General features: G+C 37.9%; 5 protein-coding genes across 11 annotated transcripts in view; 3 read left to right on the top strand and 2 right to left on the bottom strand.

Annotated features, from left to right (window-relative positions):
- The window catches only part of LOC125801362 (zinc finger protein 239-like), a 196,717-nt gene that overhangs the window by 55,154 nt on the left and 122,327 nt on the right, over positions 1-19,236 (top strand). The gene's annotated exons all lie outside the window — the stretch shown is intronic.
- LOC125801241 (zinc finger protein 484-like) overlaps positions 1-19,236 on the top strand; it is a 356,394-nt gene that overhangs the window by 226,769 nt on the left and 110,389 nt on the right. For 4 of the 5 annotated variants that reach the window (XM_049477661.1, XM_049477657.1, XM_049477660.1 and 1 more), the window contains one exon: positions 81-131. The exons of the other annotated variant lie outside the window; for it this stretch is intronic. The gene's annotated coding sequence lies outside the window, so the exon portion shown is untranslated. The remainder of the gene's footprint in view (positions 1-80; positions 132-19,236) is intronic. 5 annotated transcript variants of the gene reach the window in all.
- LOC125801208 (zinc finger protein 484-like) overlaps positions 1-19,236 on the bottom strand; it is a 207,810-nt gene that overhangs the window by 137,226 nt on the left and 51,348 nt on the right. The gene's annotated exons all lie outside the window — the stretch shown is intronic.
- LOC125801340 (zinc finger protein 239-like) overlaps positions 1-19,236 on the top strand; it is a 130,278-nt gene that overhangs the window by 91,737 nt on the left and 19,305 nt on the right. The window lies entirely within an intron of this gene.
- LOC125801394 (zinc finger protein 585A-like) overlaps positions 1-19,236 on the bottom strand; it is a 196,469-nt gene that overhangs the window by 171,385 nt on the left and 5,848 nt on the right. The window lies entirely within an intron of this gene.

The raw sequence follows: 19,236 nt of genomic DNA, 5'->3' as shown, positions 1-19,236 counted from the left end.
GTAACTAATGTAGGTAATTATTTTTGGTTAATTGACCTGCTTTTATTTTAATACACAATTTTTTTTCTTTGTTTTTCCAGAATAAACAACCAGGATATTTAATAAAGAACAGTGTTAAACTGCTGAAAGAGGTGAAGCACAAGCCATCCAGAAGAATCTCCTGAAAACGCAGAAATTCTTTGCTACATTTCACAGACAGATGGAGCCAAGTCCCGACATGGAGAAACATCAGCACTCTGTCAAGAGTAGGGCTGGGGCGACGCATCGACATAATCGACGTCATCGATTACAAAAATACATCGATTTGCATAACGTGCGTCGGCGCGTCGTAAACATGGCGGCGCCTGTGGAGAGCATTAGAGGTTAGATCGGGCCCAAAAATTCCAACTGGCTGTTTTCGGGCTGTTTTAATGAGCGAAATATGATCAGAATTATGTTAATTAACACGGTAACTTAGAAGCATAGAACTATTATTTAATTAAAATGATTTTTAAGAACAGCTAAACACAGTTCTGCAAGTCAAACGCGGAGGAGTTCACGTGCGAGAGACACAGAGAGAGAGAGAGAGAGAGAGAGAGAGAGATTTGCTTGTTCTACTCACAGGTGAAGGTTCTCTTTGATCTCCTCGTGCTCATATTCTAGTCCCATTCATAATTCTGCAGCTCCCTCAGTGTTTTCTGCCGTATTTTGCGGCTAGCGCGAGCGCTTACAACTGACACCGCGGACCGCGAGGTGCCGCCGCGTTTGTGCCGAATACGACTCTCTGCTGAATCTGACTCCCGCTTCGCGGACAGAATCGGCACAACACCCCCGCTGTAGAACTGCGGTAGTGAAAACAGCGCTTATAAATAAATTAGTTTAGTTTCACTTTCAGTTTTCGTTATTTTTTTTTAAATAAAAATATAATTAAAAAACAGACGCCTACATCTCGGACTATTTTCTGGAGCCCGGGTCGGATTTACGGGCGGGCCTCGGGTCATGTCGGGTTCGGGCAGAGAATCTAAGCTCTAGAGAGCTTGGACTCCGGAGAGCAATCTCCAGCTACAAAAAAACGCCAGCGGGCATCTAAAGTTTGGGAGCATTTCACGCAAAAGGGCAACAATGTGGTCCTCTGCCATACGTGCAAAAGGAGCACTTGAAGCGCAAACATCCAGGAGCACTATGTCAACAGAGTCACACAGTAAGTTACCGTTTACATCAGGGTCTCCGCGGGTGTCCTTAAAAAGACTTAAGGCTGTCTACCAAAGGTTTTAAACCTGCCACAGGCAGAAATTATACATTTTTGGTTTATATTTGTGCATGGCATTTCGCAGTTTCCAGAAACAGTAGCATTATTCATAAGTTCAGGTGTTTAGCTAAGCTAGCTGCCTTAAGTTATTTTAGCTAGCGCCGTCGGCGCTGCGGTGTCACACCGTTTTCTGTCACCGTCGGAATTTTGTGACCAGTGCTCACGGTTATGAGCGTTCATTGGCAAAACGGAAGCTTTCTATACCTACACCTTACCCTCAGCCCTAAACTGAACCGTTTTGGCCAGTCGGGGTAAACATTAGAAACGAACACGTTTCGAATCGGCCAGTGCACCGGTCTGCTGAGAACTACTTGCCAGTGGTCACAAAATCTAGCGGTCACAGAAAACAACACACGGTTGTGGTGTATGGGAGCTTATCCATTTTTAGCGTTATAGATCTAAACAACGTGTTGTACATGTAAGTGATTATAAGTGTGGGCTTTGGTTTAGTAGGCTTGTGTTGTTGTTGTTGTTGTTGTTATATATAAATATAGTAATTTATCGTTTGCTTTAAAACGTAAAATAATTATTTAAATATGTTTCTCAATGAATAGATTAGTCGACTAATCGAAAAAAATAATCGTTAGAATAATCGTTTAAAAAATAATCGTTAGGGACAGCCCTAGTCAAGAGTTTTACTAAACAGAGTGATCTCAAAAAACACCAGCGCATTCACACAGGAGAGAAACCGTATCACTGCTCAGACTGTGGGAAGAGTTTTAATCAACAGAGTAATCTCAAAAATCACCAGCGCATTCACACAGGAGAGAAACCGTATTACTGTTTCGACTGTGGGAAGAGTTTTACTGAACAGAGTACTCTCAAAAAACACCAGCGCATTCACACAGGAGAGAAACCGTATTACTGCTCCGATTGTGGGAAGAGTTTTACTGAACAGAGTACTCTCAAAAATCACCAGCGCATTCACACAGGAGAGAAACTGTATCACTGCTCAGACTGTGGGAAGAGTTTTACTCAACAGATTACTCTCAAACTGCACCAGCGCATTCACACAGGAGAGAAACCGTATCACTGCTCAGACTGTGGGAAGAGTTTTACTCAACAGAGTAATCTCAAAAAACACCAGCGCATTCACACAGGAGAGAAACCATATTACTGTTTCGTCTGTGGGAAGAGTTTTACTAAACAGAGTACTCTCAAAAAACACCAGCGCATTCACACAGGAGAGAAACCGTATCACTGCTCAGACTGTGGGAAGAGTTTTACTAAACAGAGTAGTCTCAAACTGCACCAGCGCATTCACACAGGAGAGAAACTGTATTACTGCTCAGACTGTGGGAAGAGTTTTAAAGGGGACATGAAACATTTCAGTTTGTACAAGTTTTCTAAAGTATTAAATATAATGGAATTTATTTGGGGGGGATTTTTTTATATAAAATGTTTACACACTAAATTATAATATATTTATGTTTGTTACGTTTGAGCTAGGGCGCCGCCATGCTGCCCGTGCAGCACTGGTGACGTCACGAGGTTGGTTGGTTTAAGATCCTAGGCATATAGCTAGAGGAAAAGAGCGTATTGTTTGTGGAGATTATGGATGAAGACGAAGCTGAACTAGGCTAACATGGAGCATTTGCTCAGAGATCTTTCCTGTATAAACCTGAGCAGAACTTTTCAGATGCTTTTCTGAGAGCGAGACGTTTTGGGAGTGTTTATTCTCTCTCTACGTGGAGCCGTGCAGAACCCTGCAGCGCGTCCACAGCAGGTACTAGTTACCATCCAGTTAACCAGCTATTTTATATACATTTAGCTATTTAACATGCAAATTCCAGAGTTCATTAAGACTGAATGAAACGAACATGATTTAAGTGGATATTGAAACATCCAGGCGCTGTTTGGTTGATAAACCGTTCAGTTTAGAAGTTAGAATGCTTACTGGGTACTTAGCTTCATCTGGTTAGTGTTAGCTAGTTAGCTAGCGTTGGCTAGCTAGAATAAGATAGCTAGCTAAGTAGCTAACGCTAGCTATGTTATCTTTAAATTGTCATTTTATCTAGATTTTCGGTAACGGTACCTCTCGCTGCTCTGCTGGGTGGGCGTGTTGTTTGGCTGGTACGGCTCACAGCTGCTGCTCTCATAGTAACGTTACCATCAGTCGGACGGTCTGTACATTCCAGCTGATCAGAGGAAAAATAAAAAACGGAGGAAAAAAGCCTCGGACTTCAGCTTATTTATCCGGCGCTAATGCTCCTGACTCAAACCCCTCTCCTTCACATAGTCCTGGTCTAGAAAGTGCTCGCCACTAACCCCTAGCGTTGCAGCTAACTGGAGGATTCTCACGCTTCAGCGCTGAGCCCCGCTGAAGGTATGAAAGTGAAAGTGAATATTTCTCATTCCTCACGCTATTAAAATTCACTACTCCCAGTATTACTACACACAGGGGCAATACAAAAGTGCCCCCCCGCTCTGCATTGAGTTTTGGTTTGGATTTTATTATTTATTGAGGAGCTAAATTACGGTATTCTCATAGATTATAGTAGTGAGGCGTGCGAGAACCAACCTCGTGACGTCACTTTCAGCGCTGGGACAAGATGGCGCTGCCCTTACTTAAAAAAATGACATTTAGATTGCTTATTATTTTAATTCCGCTTCACTGACAACTGTTAAACTTATAAAATTTGTTAGAGTGAAAATACATCTTGTGAATTAAGCGAAATACTTGAAGTGTTTCATGTCCCCTTTAATCAACAGAGTGATCTCAAAAAACACCAGCGCATTCACACAGGAGAGAAACCGCATCACTGCTCAGACTGTGGGAAGAGTTTTAATCAACAGAGTGATCTCAAAAAACACCAGCGCATTCACACAGGAGAGAAACCGCATCACTGCTCCGATTGTGGGAAGAGTTTTACTGAACAGAGTCATCTCAAAATACACCAGCGCATTCACACAGGAGAGAAACCGTATCACTGCTCAGACTGTGGGAAGAGTTTTAATCAACAGAGTCATCTCAAACTGCACCAGCGCATTCACACAGGAGTGAAACCGTATTACTGTTTCGACTGTGGGAAGAGTTTTACTCAACAGAGTAATCTCAAAATACACCAGCGCATTCACACAGGAGAGAAACCGTATCACTGCTCAGACTGTGGGAAGAGTTTTACTTTACAGAGTGAACTTATATTACATCAGTGCATTCACAAAAGATAGAAAAGTATCCCAAATATGTTCCTCTGCCATAAAAAATGCAAACCTTAAATCTTTCAGACAGCCAAAAACACCTCATCATGCACAAAATCTTCACTCTGTTACAAGAACTTCATTTAAAAATGGCTTTTTACAGGTTCAGAAAAATGAATCTTATCCAGAGATGATGTTTACTGAATTTCATGCTGTGTTTTTATGTATGTTTGTATACCTACATTAGTTAATGCCTGCAGAGCTCTTCAACACTTAGTGTTGTGTTTTAAGAAGTTTTTACACACAGAATCATAAATGGTACCACTAACAGCATAAACTAGGAACATACATTTTTACAATTTTTTCAGTGATATGCTGAATAAATAGTAAAGCGATGATGCTAGCTCAGAGTAAAATCGTATATTAAATCTCAGCATTAGCTTTAGAACTAATAATAAACAAAAGTGAGGATTTTATCATTCTGGGACATTTTTAGGTTTAAAAATTGAATATGCTTTGCCATAAGTAGGAAATGATCATTTGGTCAACTTATATCATTTACAGCCTTAACACATTCTCAATTGTTTACATATAAAAACTATTTTTTCCTCCACTCCACGTTTGTAGTTTGTAGTTGGAGCGAGGGCACTGCCAGTGTTTGCTCCAGATGTTAGATTAGCATTACTTAGTCTTTTAAAATTTAGATGTCGTAGTTTAAAGGAGTAGAGTATTCTTAGGAGTAGAGAATATTCTTAGCTTGCAACAAAAGGCCAACAAAATCCTTTTCAGAGTTAAAAAAAAAAAAAAAAAAAAAACGGTCTAGCTGTAGTTTCCATACTGAAAGCAACACTCAGCAGGCTATGCAGCAGTAAGACTGCAGGATCCTTGATTCCCTCTACTGCACATGTGTCAAACACAAGGCCCGCGGGCCAAATGTGGCCACATCCAAGCGAGAGCTTGTAAGATGTTAGTGTCTATAATAAATAGGTCAGAAGCGTTCTTTGACCAAAAACTACATTTCCCATAATGCTTGTCGATTGTATTACCCGCGAAGTTACGGCTTACTGCCACTACATGGCAGTGTAGTCATTGATGTGGAAACCCTGCCGGAGGGAAGGCGTAACTTCGCGGGTGAAATTGAGACATACAAACGTTTATCCCATAATGTCCAGAAAAAGAGAAGCTGATGCAGACGGAGGGCTGTGCTTCAAGGCGAAAGACCGGTATGCCTTTTGTGTTACGAAGAGTGTTACTGACCAAAATAAACGCTTGTTAGGAGAGATATAAGTTCTGTGTAAATATTTATAAGACAATAGCTGACAAAATCTGTTTTAATGACGTTAATAAACATCACTGTGACAGTGCTAGTCACAGTTTCACCTCAGCAAAGGAGGAGCACGTGAATCACTTATCTAACCAGCCTTTACTGATTTCTGCCCCCAATAACCCTTTCAATAACCTCCAATAGCCTTTAATAGTCTTCAGTAGCCTTCAACAGTCTAACCTTGCAGCCGTGGTGTGTTCTAAACTCCGTAGTTATAAACATCCTGAGGTTAGCAGCGCGCTAACTGACCTGTTTATAATGTCATCCCAGCAGTGACTCTGTGACGGCTGCTCTAAACTGCTGCTGTTAGCTGCTTGGGCTGAAAGATGAACTGTAGAGAGCTGTATTATCCGGTTAGTGGGGTTAAAACCTTTATTTTCTACACAGAAGAATTTTAAAAACTGTAAAAACGCTCCAGACTGCCTCAGCTGAGCCCTGTAGCCCGTGGCTGGGCTGTAGCTCTGACTCAGTAAAGACTGCGGGCTTGTGCTGCTGCTGCAGCTCCGACTAGTGGTTGTATGAGGAACTGCTAAATCTGAGGAAATGCTAAATCTGTCACATGTTCTTAACAGCTCACAATTTTTAATTTTATATTTATTAAGCCTTATTTCAGTATCAAACGTTTTGATCAAAGTTAATGTAACTTGTATTTTATGTCATTCCTATTCACTTGACTAGTTTGGTTCTTGATTGATGGAGTTTTTGGATTTCATAACATGACAAATTAAAAGGATTTATGTTAATAGAGCAACAAGCAAACATTTTTTCCATGCAACTGTAATATTTGATTGAATAAATAGTATATTGAGAGTTATTTAACATTAAGGAGTAATTACATTCATTTTATATTACATCTGGTTACATTTTATTACATTTATAAGTTACATCTGGCCCTCAGTGGACAGCCAATATGCCAATGTGGCCCTCGGCCAAAATGAGTTTGACACCCCTGCTCTACTGGTTTTCTCATTGGTCTATGGTTCAGTGAGTCTGATTAAAAATCTGCAAGTTAATCTACAGGGATATTTGGTTGTGTTGTGTTGCTAAAGTTATATACTCTGTTATCTTTTCCTTATTTGGTATCGTTTTGCTAAAGGGTTTTTTTTATATCTCTAAAGGTACTAAAATATCTAATCCATTTACTTTATTGATTGTTTTATCCAGTACCAGCTATTATCGTTGTTTTACATCACCTTATTTATTTACTCATATTCATATCTATGTGATTCAATAAAAGGCTTTTATATTGCAAGATCTGCAATCTTATCTATTCTTTCAACTTAAGCATTTAGCCAAAAGCTTTTGTACACAGCCAAACATACATTCAAGCAACCACTATATACAGTGCCTTGCAAAAGTATTCGGCCCCCCCTTGAACTTTTCAAACTTTTGCCACATTTTGGGCTTCAAACATAAATATATGATTTTTTTGTTTGTTTTTTGTGAAGAATTAACAAGTGTGTAAGAATACGGAGGAGTTTTGCCTTATTATGTTCATTGTTCATTGATTAAAGGGTTAATCTGTGTGTAACTAAATCAGCATTTCACTTAATCAGTATGTTATTCAAGCATTTAGCACGATTCATGATGATTCACATTGTGACTTAGAATGTATGTATATTGTGTCCTTGTGCTCAAAGCAAGGCCGTTTTTCTTGCAACTTAGCATGATTGATTTTTTCCAGCAGAACCATGAGTTTCTGTACATGTAATCTATAGTCTGATAAGGTTGGGGTGACCGAGTTCTCGGCTGACGTATAGGATGAATAACTGCTTATCAGTATCAGGATCCGGGGGGTGTGAGGAGCCTCCTCACACACCATTAGACTGAGGCCAGGCGAATGCCTGTTTTTATTAGACTCTGTCTAGGAAGAAGAGTAGAGTTGGGCGGGAGAGCTTCTCCCGAGAGGGACTACAGAGCCACAGGTCCTGTTCACACAGCCGAGAACTCTGGAAACCCCAACTTTTCTCACCTTTGGGGTTTTCCTCTTATTTTCACCTTTTTATTTCAATTCAATTTTTCAATAATCTTTTTACTCAATTTTTGATGTATCCAAAAAAACTGTTTTGCTCAGAAGATTCTTTGAATAAAATCTGACGGAACTACAATTTTGGACTGGATCTCCTTTTCTTCTTTATGACGTATCATGCCAGATACATCATAATTCGAACAGTAGATCAATAATCTTTCAATCGTGAAGTGGAACGAAATTTATTGGATACACATTATGTTGAGATACTCAGTATTTTGAGAACATTGGTATTTAACTTGTGTGAAACTGACACCAATAAATCCATAACTCCTGCTATTTACTTACATAGAAGTGTTTTTTTTCTCAGTAGCTCAGTCGCTGTGAAGTGTGGAGGATAGTTTTGCAATATATTGATTATCGCTGAATCGCAGTTTTGAGATATCACCGTTATCATTAATTTACCACTTTGCTCAAAGGTGCTGAAAAAAACTTGAAAATGGGCCTTGAAAAGTGCTTGAATTTTACCTTGTAAAAGGTGTTTGAACCCTGTGTTTAAAAACCCCAGCAGCACTCCTGCACCTGATCTACATGTACCAACACAACACACACAAACACGTCACCACATTAGTGTCAATGCAGTTTTAAGAAATATTTATCACGAAAATAAAGCTCTCTGGCGCTGGGAATTAAATATACAGGGTAAAATTTAGGCTAATCGGATATGCAGGTGAAAAATAAACTGTGAAAAAATATGTGTGTGAATATGTGTATGTTTATACCTACAAATCTCAAATGTAAATTGACATAATATGGACCATTAAATGACGGTAACAACCTGACCGTTTGACACTTAGCTAATCTGCATACCAGTAGGAGAGAGCAGAGATAGACTGGCTGTGTATGAAATGGTAGGCAGCTACCACAATCCCTCATGCCTGAGCTGTTCATATGTTAACACCCACTAAATGATTAACCCTTTACAAGTATTAATATGAACTTTAGGAAAAAGAATATAAACAGAATTGCCCTTTTTTCTATTGTGAGTTAAATGAAGTCACTGCTGCCTATTCTAATAAGCTAACCGTATGACTAGCTTGACGAGTTCTGGGGACATTTTTACATGGGATGTGTCTGAAAGATCTGTGGAAAAAAAGACATTGCTTAAAATAATAAAAAGTATTATTACAAACGTTACAAAAGGACTTTCTGAGCTGAAAACAAAAAAAAAGAAAATATGTTTTATAAAATTTATTGAGATATCATATATATCCTATACCCAGTTTATAGACACATTTGGGACATACCGGGGTTGGACAATGAAACTGAAACACCTGTCTACAGTCACTCAGTTTTGGATCTTAGTTTGCATAAAAATAAATTTATGCCAGTTTTTACCCTGAGCTCTGGCTTGCTCCAATTTTTTTCCTTCTTTTTTCCTCTCTGTATCACAAACTCTTCTAGTTCCTCCCTTTACCCAAGTTTGATTTTAGGAAGTCTTTATAGCCACAGGGTCAAAATGAGACGCATAAACACTACAGAGCAGGGGTCTCACCATGGGCGCAGATGATTATAGTGACCTCATCCGAAATCTAGCATCTACAAGCATAAACGTTGGGGTTTTAATTTAATTAACAGTACGTTTGTGGAATTCTGTGTTCCACAATGCCCTCGTTTTTAAACTAGGAAGCGTTCAGTTCAGAGGTTACATTGTTCGGAGCTCCGTGTTCCAGTTCCAATGTAAATTTAACGCACCTTCTCAAGTCCGGGGTTCTAAGGAGCTGGTAACTGCCTGTAGACTACAGACACAGGCAGTTACCAGCTCCTTACGGTACGTGTCCACTGGCACTTTTTTTCAAAGCAATCCGCTGCGCTGGATCTCCTTGCTCGTTTTTGAATTAAAATGAAGCAACAGAAGTAGACAGTCATAAGTTTAATATTTTTTTTTTTTTTACCAACCTCACTGTAACCTATAGCTCTATAAATCCATATTCTGCCGCTTTCAGCTTCTCTTCTGTGGTTGAAAGGCGCCTGTTCTGTGTGTGTGTGTGTAAGAGGCTTGTGTGTGTGTGAAGACGCAGCCTGCTCTTCCCTCATTGGCTGGACGCAGCCTGCTTTTCCCTGATTGGCTGGACTGGACACAGTGCGGTGGCCGGATTTATTTGAATAAAGTTGAGCCGGAGGGCGGAGCTGCGTTAAACGCAACGCAACCCGGCATGCACCGAGGCATGCAGCGGCTCTCTCCATTGATTTTATGTATGATGTTATTATGATGTTATTTTAGTAAGCAGTCGCTGTTAACTGAAATTATAAGATGTAAAATGTTAACATTGTCTTCCTGGTCTTGCCTAGGCTGTAGCAATGAAGAAACAAAAAACAATGACAGCGTTTTTTCAAAAACCAAACAATGTGATATGGAATAGTAGGATGTCAGTGATTTGGCATCATGGTGTAAGAATGCGCGCAGATGGCACTGGGGACATATTGACATACCAGACCAATAACAGTTTCAGTATGGCTAGTGTTGATCAGAAAAGTGATTATTCTAAAGTTTATTGCAGCATATATATATATATATATAATTTTACAGCTTGGTTCCCCCCAGTTCAAAATGTCCATCTGCGCCCCTGGGTCTCACACTCGCGGCCCGCGGGCCAATTGCGAGACGTGTTGTTACAAACAGCAGAGATGTAGTAATGATTCAGGACGCTGTGACACATTACAAATACGTGCTTTCATGCTGAAATACTTTATATTATGCTCTTTAACTAAGACAGACATGTGGTATGGCATATTAAAGAGTGCATAAATTAATTATATATATAAATTAATTATATAATTTCTATTATTATTAGAAAAATAACAAACGTAAATTAACCCAAAATGTTGACAAAAATATAATCTAACGAATTTCAAAACATAGAAACGAAAAACGTTAAAATGGTATTGATACAACAGTTTAACACCTGGATCAAACAGTTATAAGGATTTATATTTATGCTTAGTACACAGACTAAGCTTAATAGAGCAGACACAGGCATTCTGCTGTCCAGAATTTTAACAGATGCTTATTCTTACTCAATAGCTGGAGAACTGGACATAACTTTATTTATGTCATTTATGTCACATTTCACTTTGCTATTATGTAACTGAAAGTCACTTTTAATTTTTTTTTTTCATATCTAAAAAAATAAAGCATCACCCTGTCATCTGGTGCTGCATGTCAAGTATATAAACCTTAAAAACATTTTAAATACACAGCAATATAAAGCTATATGTTAGCGTTCATTTCTTATCACCAGGGCAAATTTATTTTAAAAATGTATATATTAATTAATTGACTAAAATCTCTCCTGCATGCTGCAGTCACGCAGAACGAGCTTGAAAGCTTGCATGGCACTGCGATTAAAAAAACTTTTAATAAATAAAGTCCTATAAAGTGTAGCAAATGTATGGTATTTAATTCGAATATTTACTCATATTCAATCAAGAGAAATCAGGCAAAATGCGCCGCTCTCTCTCTCTCGCATCGCCGAGCTGAATTCAGCGCGAGGCTTCAAATAATATAACAACTCAGTTTAGTTAAATTAATTAAGATGAGTGAGGACCTGTAAAGTTAATCAAATATTGTCAAATATAAAGGATAGGTTGAGGTTTTGGTGAGCTGTTTCAATTATTTGAAACCGAAACTAACTGAAACTGATATTATTCTGCGCACTATTACAAAGCCTTTGATTTTGTTTTAAATGAATTTTTTATTTTATATTAATTATTTTTTAATTCATTTTAAATATTTTTATTATTTTTATTGATCAAAAATTTTTTTTCATAAGATATATATATATTTTTTTGATGTATTAATTTTTATGATCTTTTTAAAGTTTTTTATTTTCCCTTTTTTATCTTTATATTTTTTCCGTCTATAGTAAATGTCAGTTTTTATTTCTAATTTTTCTAATTTTATTTATAATATTTTTAATCCCTTTTAAACTGTAAATGCTCAGCGGCACAGTAAATGAGGGTCCTCCTCCAGTGTAAATAACCGATTGCTTGATTAATGTTCAATGTTGCAAACCCAGTTTTTACATAAACAATAAACAGAATAAAGAATAAAATAACATTGCTGATGTATCTTCAACAGCACATCGCATCCTATTCACTTCAATGGAGAGAGCCACTGCATACCGGCTGGGTTGGGTTGCGTTGCGTTGAACGCAACCCCGCATTCTTTATTCAAATGAATCAAGCCGCCGCGCTGCTTTCAGCCAATCAGGGACTTCACACACACACACACATTCGAGCCTTACACACACAAACGGCAAAATATGGATTTATATAGAGCACAGTAAAGTTCATTTAATCATTAAAAGTTTAAAATTGACTACACCTGTAGCCTTATCAAGATACGCCCACACGGCGAGACGAGAGATTTGGTGTTCTGTCGACTTGTGCTACCCTGACAAACCGTGCTACCCTTTTGTGTATATTTAAAGGTAAAAGCACAAAAGTAGCACAATATTAGAGCATGTTTCCAGCAGAAGTTCATGTACTATGTTTGGATAGTCTAAACCACCGTATCAGGGTAAAGTTATGGTAGTAAGAGTTTATTATAATCTTTTTTTTTATTTTAAGATCATATTTTATTATTATTGTTATTATTATTATTATTATTATTATTATTATTATTATTATTATTATTAATTGCCATTACACTTTGACAATGTAATGACAGTCCAGGTTATTAAATGAACAAAAAATATTAGAAAAACAGAATTATTATAGTACACTTGAAATAATAATACAAATGTAGGTTAGCACATGCGCAGTGTCTTTAGAAAGCGCGTATCGATGGGTAGCATCACTCGACAGAACACCTGGCATGGCAGAATGTGTTGAATAAAATACGTGTTCTTGTCCTGTGCGGCCCAGCCTCACCCAGTCTCTACCTACAGCGGCCCCCAGATAGAATAAGATTGAGACCACTGCTATAGAGCCAGAGAACCAGCTTAAGTTCCAGACCTGAAGATTCAGACCAGTAGTTCCAATGAACTTAATGAACATAAACAGTCCACAAATACAGCTACAAACTACAAAAGCATACAATAGACCCAACAATAAATGCTTAATGTTCCTACAAGTACAGGCGTTTAACAAATATCACTCATTTGTATCTCTACAGGACGCCAGAGCAGCCAAAACATTAAGTACACACAAAAATCACCAGTCACACGGCATATTACTTAGTTTCACATTGAAGGGCAGCCTTTAAAAAGGCTTTTTAATATAATATGACACAATATCTGTCTTATTTCCATGATAGGTAGCTAAATATTTAATTAATCCAGCATGCGCTCTCCGTTTTACTACTAATCAATGCGCGTAGCCTGACCCCTTCATCCGAGCGCAGAGAAGGGGCTAGGCAGCCATGGCCCCGCCCCCGGAGTGAAAAGCATGAGTCTTATTGGTTAGATTGTCCTAAGACTTTTCTAATAGACTCATTACTACACCCTTCTCAAAATCAGGAGAAGGGTCCGCGGACACGTGAGCAGAAGACATTTTAAAGAGCTTTGATTGGTCAGTACCGCTGTCAATCATACAGTCCTATACCAACGAAAAACACAGGCTAATGCTTTGAATTAGTTGCTGTTTTTTCGTTAATCTATAAAATAAATGCTTACACTTGCAATAATTATATACATCCTGATAAAAAAATAAGTAATTATTTACATGCACATTTGGTCAGCCCTTAGAAGGCCTTACTGCACACCACTGATATGTATATTGAATATGAATTATACATAATACTTAAGGCTGGACAATAATTTAAAATCACTGATTGTCTCCAATAATGTTTTTGTAATTTTTAAACGAATATATTTTTATTAAATATTGGCCTGGAGTTCTAAGACAGCAATGGTCCTCCAACTAAAAAATATTCTTAAGAGGCATTTAGTATTTACAGCATCTGTTACCGACTGACGTTCATTACAGAGAGCTGCGTCAGTTCAGTGCATTAATTTGAGAAGAAAAGACAGAACCCAATAGGCATATGTATAGCCATACACCTTATATAAAGGTATATACACCTTATATAAAGTTCTTAATACTGTTGCAGAAAAGAAAATGAAAGGTGGGTTAACCCCCACCTCTCGTCCGGGGTACAACTCCCCTACGTGTTCGTTTGATAGAGAGTCGTAGGCAGGTGGAGTGAAGTTGAAAGCAAACCAAGTATTTATTACTGAATTCAGGAGAACCAATACATACAAGACAGTTAACAGCCGTCCCAGTAGAAGTTCTGACCCCCTCTAATCTGACTCCATGTTTATACCCCAAATGACGTGAAACCTGCTGATGAGGCGTTGCTAAAATCATCTCATGCTAGCATGCGTAATTTCACGTGTTAATACTCAAGTTTCACAGGTCTGACCGGACCACTAGTGTTTAGCCTTGACTGTATCCAGCCGGACAGTGTGGTATTGTTTCAGGAATTGACTGGGTCCAGTCAGACAGTGTGATATTGTTTCAGTAATTAGACAGTGCCGCCCTCCCTATGTGCGCGTGGCCTCCTCCCGCTTTGGTAGGTGAAAAACTTTGCACACACAGAGAGAAAGGCCGCACTGTTCGTCCCGAAGCCTCCTTTGTATCAATTCAGTTCGTACAGAGTGCACTAGCTCAGTGGTTCCCAACCTATGGGTCGCGACCCAACCTATGGGTCGCCAAAGATCCATGATGGGTCGCGAAGCCCTCTTGATTTTAAGGGGTTTAATTTTAATACTATATATAGTCTAGGGTAAGCAAAATTCGCCGCGCTGCGCAGCGCTCTCTCTGTCTCTCTCTCTCTCTGTCTCTGGCGTGCGCGCGGGCACTCTCTCCGGCAGCGCGGAGCTGAATTCAGCGCGAGGCTGAATATAATAATATAATAATATAAGAATATAAAACTCAGTTTAGTTAAATAAACGAAAATGAGTGAGGGCCTGTAAAGTTAATCATTTATTGTCCAATATTTGGACAGGTTGAGGTTTTGGTGAGCTGTTTTACTGATTTGAAACTGAAACTGATATTATTCTTTTTTTTTGTTTGTTTGTTTTTATTTTATATAAATTATTTTTTATTCATTTTAAATAGTTGTATTATTTTATTGATCTAATTATTTTTTTCTTCATAAGATAAAAATTCCTTATGTTTTATGTATCAATTTTTCCTTTTTTACGTGTTTATTTTATTCATCTATAGTAAATGTCAGTTTTTATTTGTCATTTCTAACCCCCGCCCCCCACCCCACCCCAACCCAATTCTACACTTACATCTTTTACATTTGGGGGTGGGGGGGGTGGTAACAATGGTAAAAATATGGGTCCCTGAAGAAAAAGGTTGGGAACCACTGCACTAGCTGATGATTGATGGCCGATAGTCAGAAACATGCAGTAAACGAAATGCTTCAAGCATAAGCTACACACGTCACACAATGGATTCCATATATTATATGTTAATGTGTTAATAGCGCGTGGTTAGTCCGCCATATAACAGATCCTATGTGTTAGTAAACGCCTTATGTATCATGTGGGTTAATTTGTCATAATAAGGTTGGTGTTAGTCACATGCCTGATCAAACAATGTTTTACTATATATGTAAAGAATATATTGTGATTATTGGTTAATCTTCTATATAAATGCGTGTAAAATACACTGTGAGTAATAAAAATGATCAAATACAATGTGAGTATTGGTTATGCATATAGAATATAAGGTTTCACACAATGATTATGTAATTATAGATACTAAGATAAGTAATCATAACTGAAAGATATTTGTCAATACACTCAAGGTAAAATAAACAGTTACTCTTCAATACCAATACAGAAATGAAGAAATGTATTGTGTGTAAAGGATGATTTACACTTCTTACATAGGTATAGGCTTCATAAATGTATTTAAAGTAAAAAAAAAAAAAGTATTTATTGATTTTAATAGTTCCTAGAGTTTTTTTTTTGTTACAGATGTACTGAGCCATGAGACTGCAAAAATGTATATAAAAAACTGTATGCTAGAACTGCATCATTTTTAATTTCTGCCTTGAATGTCCTGAATCATTACTACATCTCTGCTGTTTGTAACAAATCAAACCACATTTACATACGTAGTGAGTGACTCCTTAGAGGGTTCTTAAAAGGTTCCCTGGAACCGGCTCCGGCACCAGCACTATTTTGGTGGAAAAGAGGTATAAGAAGAGACGGCTCTTTCGGCTTCCAAGTAGCTCCTTATATTTTTTGGTTGCTTAATTCAATTTATTACCAAATTATGTGTACAATGAATTAATAGAGTTGAAACATACATTATATAAAATATATATTATTTATATGGCTTTATTTTTATAAAAATAAATAGTGAAATACAAAAACAAAGGCCCATCTCAAGTAAACAAACAGGTCCAATGTAAATGTGTATACTATTTTCAAATGTGCAACTCTATACAGTGAAATAAACAGCACTGAACACCATCAACAAAGTGTCACTCAACAAAATAAAAAATAATTGTGCAAATAAAAAAAACAAGCATCCAGGTGATGTTTTTTGAAAACTTTAGCAAAGATTGACATAAAAAGGAGCTCATGTTTGAGGGTTTGATTGGTTTCTGTTATGATCTGCCCTGTTGTGGAAGAGGGAGCTGATGTTGCTACATAACACAGTTTATGTGAGGTCACATGTGTAAGGTGTGGGTAGATCAAGCACTTCAATGTTGAATGCTCTTTTTGTCAATCAGAACGTGAATCATCTTTTTTTTATGTTCCATTGTATCTTAATTCTGGCAAGACTTTTCTTCTTTCTTTTTAAAGAAAACTAAAATCTCTGTAAATGTGAACCTTGGTGATATATATGTTTTTTTTTCATACACTGATCTTGATTTTAAGTATATTATTAATATTATTATTTTATTGAGTAAATACTACTATCATCATTGTAAATACTTGATTTGATATCTTCGTACTGGACTTTACTCCACTTTTGAAATCCTTTAGAGATTGCTAAGAATAAGAAATGCCTAAAAACTGTAAGAGTTTATGAGGAGCTTTCACTGTTGCCTCTTGTTAGTATTTCTCTATTTCTATCATTAGTTTTCTTCCTTAATGTATATTTTTATGCTGTCTTCTATTGTGGTTTATATGTATCATCGTAAAACTTTAATTTATAAGTTTATATTTATATATATATATTGGCTCACTCTCTGGAGTCAGCGCATGTCGTTTATTTGAAAGAGCCGGCTAAGAGTTGGGGGGGTTTCTATATTTTTCTGCTGGTTTTGTTGTGTTTTGCAGTGTTTTTGTAAAGGTTTTTATCAAAATGTAAAAGTCTATTTAAGCCCTTTTAAACCCTTTGAAAGTATTTTTTTCTAAATGGGCATTTTTCAGAAAGGCAGGGCCTTGTGGTTTATGATCATAACTGTTTCTGCTTTTAAGAGTTTACACTGCTGGGCTGAAGCTATACTAAACCATAAAGAGGCATATCTGTGCTGCACCACCATTTATTCAATGGTATTTGGATATTAGCATTTAACCAAAAGTTTTAGAACACAGCTCAATCAGCCAAAAGTATTGGCATTCCACCATTTAGCCACAGGCAGTAGCTTTTATACTGTTTGTAACAAAACAAACGATAGTGTGATATAAATTTCGTCCAACACTGTAATGGATGATTTACACTTATGTATGTACAGGCTCACAAATCTATTTCTTTATTTTAATAAAAAAAAAGAGAAAAATCAGCTCAGTCTCATCTGACTCGGAAGCTAAGCAGTGTTTAGTCTGGTTAGTACTCTGGGAACTTGTATGAATAGTCTTGCAAAGCCTACTGCCAGCCACACCAGGACCTTTCCATTGATGAACGCATGGTGGCCATCAAGGCAGGAATCGGGATGAAGCAGTACATGAAGGACAAGCCCACAATGTGGGGATACAGACTCCTCATCCTGGCTGACAGCTCCCGTGACTACACATGCAACTTCAGTGTCTATGTGGGGAAGGCAAGTAAACCATCAGGAAATGGCCTGAGCTTCGACACTGTTATCAGTCTTCTCTGGGCACAGGGTACACGGTGTACGTTGACAACTTTTACACCAGCTCACTGCTCTTTCATCACCTGCATAGAATTGGTTTAGGGGCCTGTGGAACCAACTGTGAGACCAGAATAGGCTTCCCAAAAACAACAGTCAATGCCCTGCCAAAAAAAGTGGACCGCGGTGACATACAATGGATCAGGGATGGCCCACTGCTGTTTGTGAAGTGAAGGGACACACAAGAGGCATCACAATGTGGTCCGCTGTCCGCAAAGCTTACAGTCTGTGCAGCAGGCAGTCTGTGCCGCGTCATGTCAGAAGAAAAAATGGAACGTGATCCACCCAGCAGATCCCTGTGCCGGAACCTGTGAAGGCGTACAACAAGTTCATGGGGGAAGTTGTCTTGTCTGGCGCTCTCATAAATACTATTCTGTGACACAGAATACCAGGGGCCTCATGTACTGAATATATACACCATATTTCACGCTCATGGTCAGATGTACTAAATTTAACTTGAACGTGAGAAAGTGCGTTCCCCCTCGGCACTTTCGTTTCGGGCATACGCCTTTTTTTGTGCGTATGTTTTGTGTTTTTGTCATTTGGCGACACTTAGAGGCGATGCATTGAAATTACAACTAATAAGGTATCCTTTATGTACACATTGTAGTAAGCATTATTGGGTAAAAAAATACAAATAATTAGACAATTTCATTGGCTTGCATAAATAATCATTTAACGTGTTTCCACTTAGCCTAGATTCTATAAAAATGCATAAAAGTTTGCGCTGGAGTTGTTGGAGTTGGCAACGTTGGCATTATTGGAAAATATTGCTAATGGCCAAATTCATTGAGAGTGCATTTTCCGTGACCATTATGTTTTTTGGCCCATGATGATGACTGGCTTATAAACCGTTTTAGATTTCCAAAAGCATAAGAGGATAAGAAAACAAGCAGAGCGCGTGACGGGTGGCTTCTTGGTAACTCATTTAAAGCATTTAAATGAAAGCATTTATTATCCATCTTAGAATAATACAATTTAAAACATGGGTAATTAAATGCTACGTGTATATAATATTAATAATAATAATAATAATTATTAATTAATAATTATTAATTATTATTCTAACATTATACTCTGCATAATTGTGGGAGGAGTCGTGGCAGGTGTGAGGTTTTCGTGCATTTGCGCTTGATTTCAAGTTGATTGCGATGTACTAAGAGAGAGTACGTGGGATTTTGTCTACGCACGTTTTGATAAATCCAGATTTTTTTGTGCGTACGGAACTTTTTAGGTCTGAGCGTACGGAACATTTTAGTAGGAAGTCCACGCAAGTCTTAGTACATGAGGCCCCAGGGGTTGACATTGTCGTGGTGAACAGCTTCATCACCAGCATCCATACACACATATTTTAAACCCCAATAATAACAGGTGTTTTTTTTAGTTCTGCAAACTCAAGTAACCCC

The sequence above is a fragment of the Astyanax mexicanus genome, chromosome 4 (genome assembly GCF_023375975.1).
Source record: "Astyanax mexicanus isolate ESR-SI-001 chromosome 4, AstMex3_surface, whole genome shotgun sequence".
Lineage (NCBI taxonomy): Eukaryota > Metazoa > Chordata > Actinopteri > Characiformes > Acestrorhamphidae > Astyanax > Astyanax mexicanus.
This window is presented reverse-complemented; position numbering and strand designations above follow the sequence as displayed.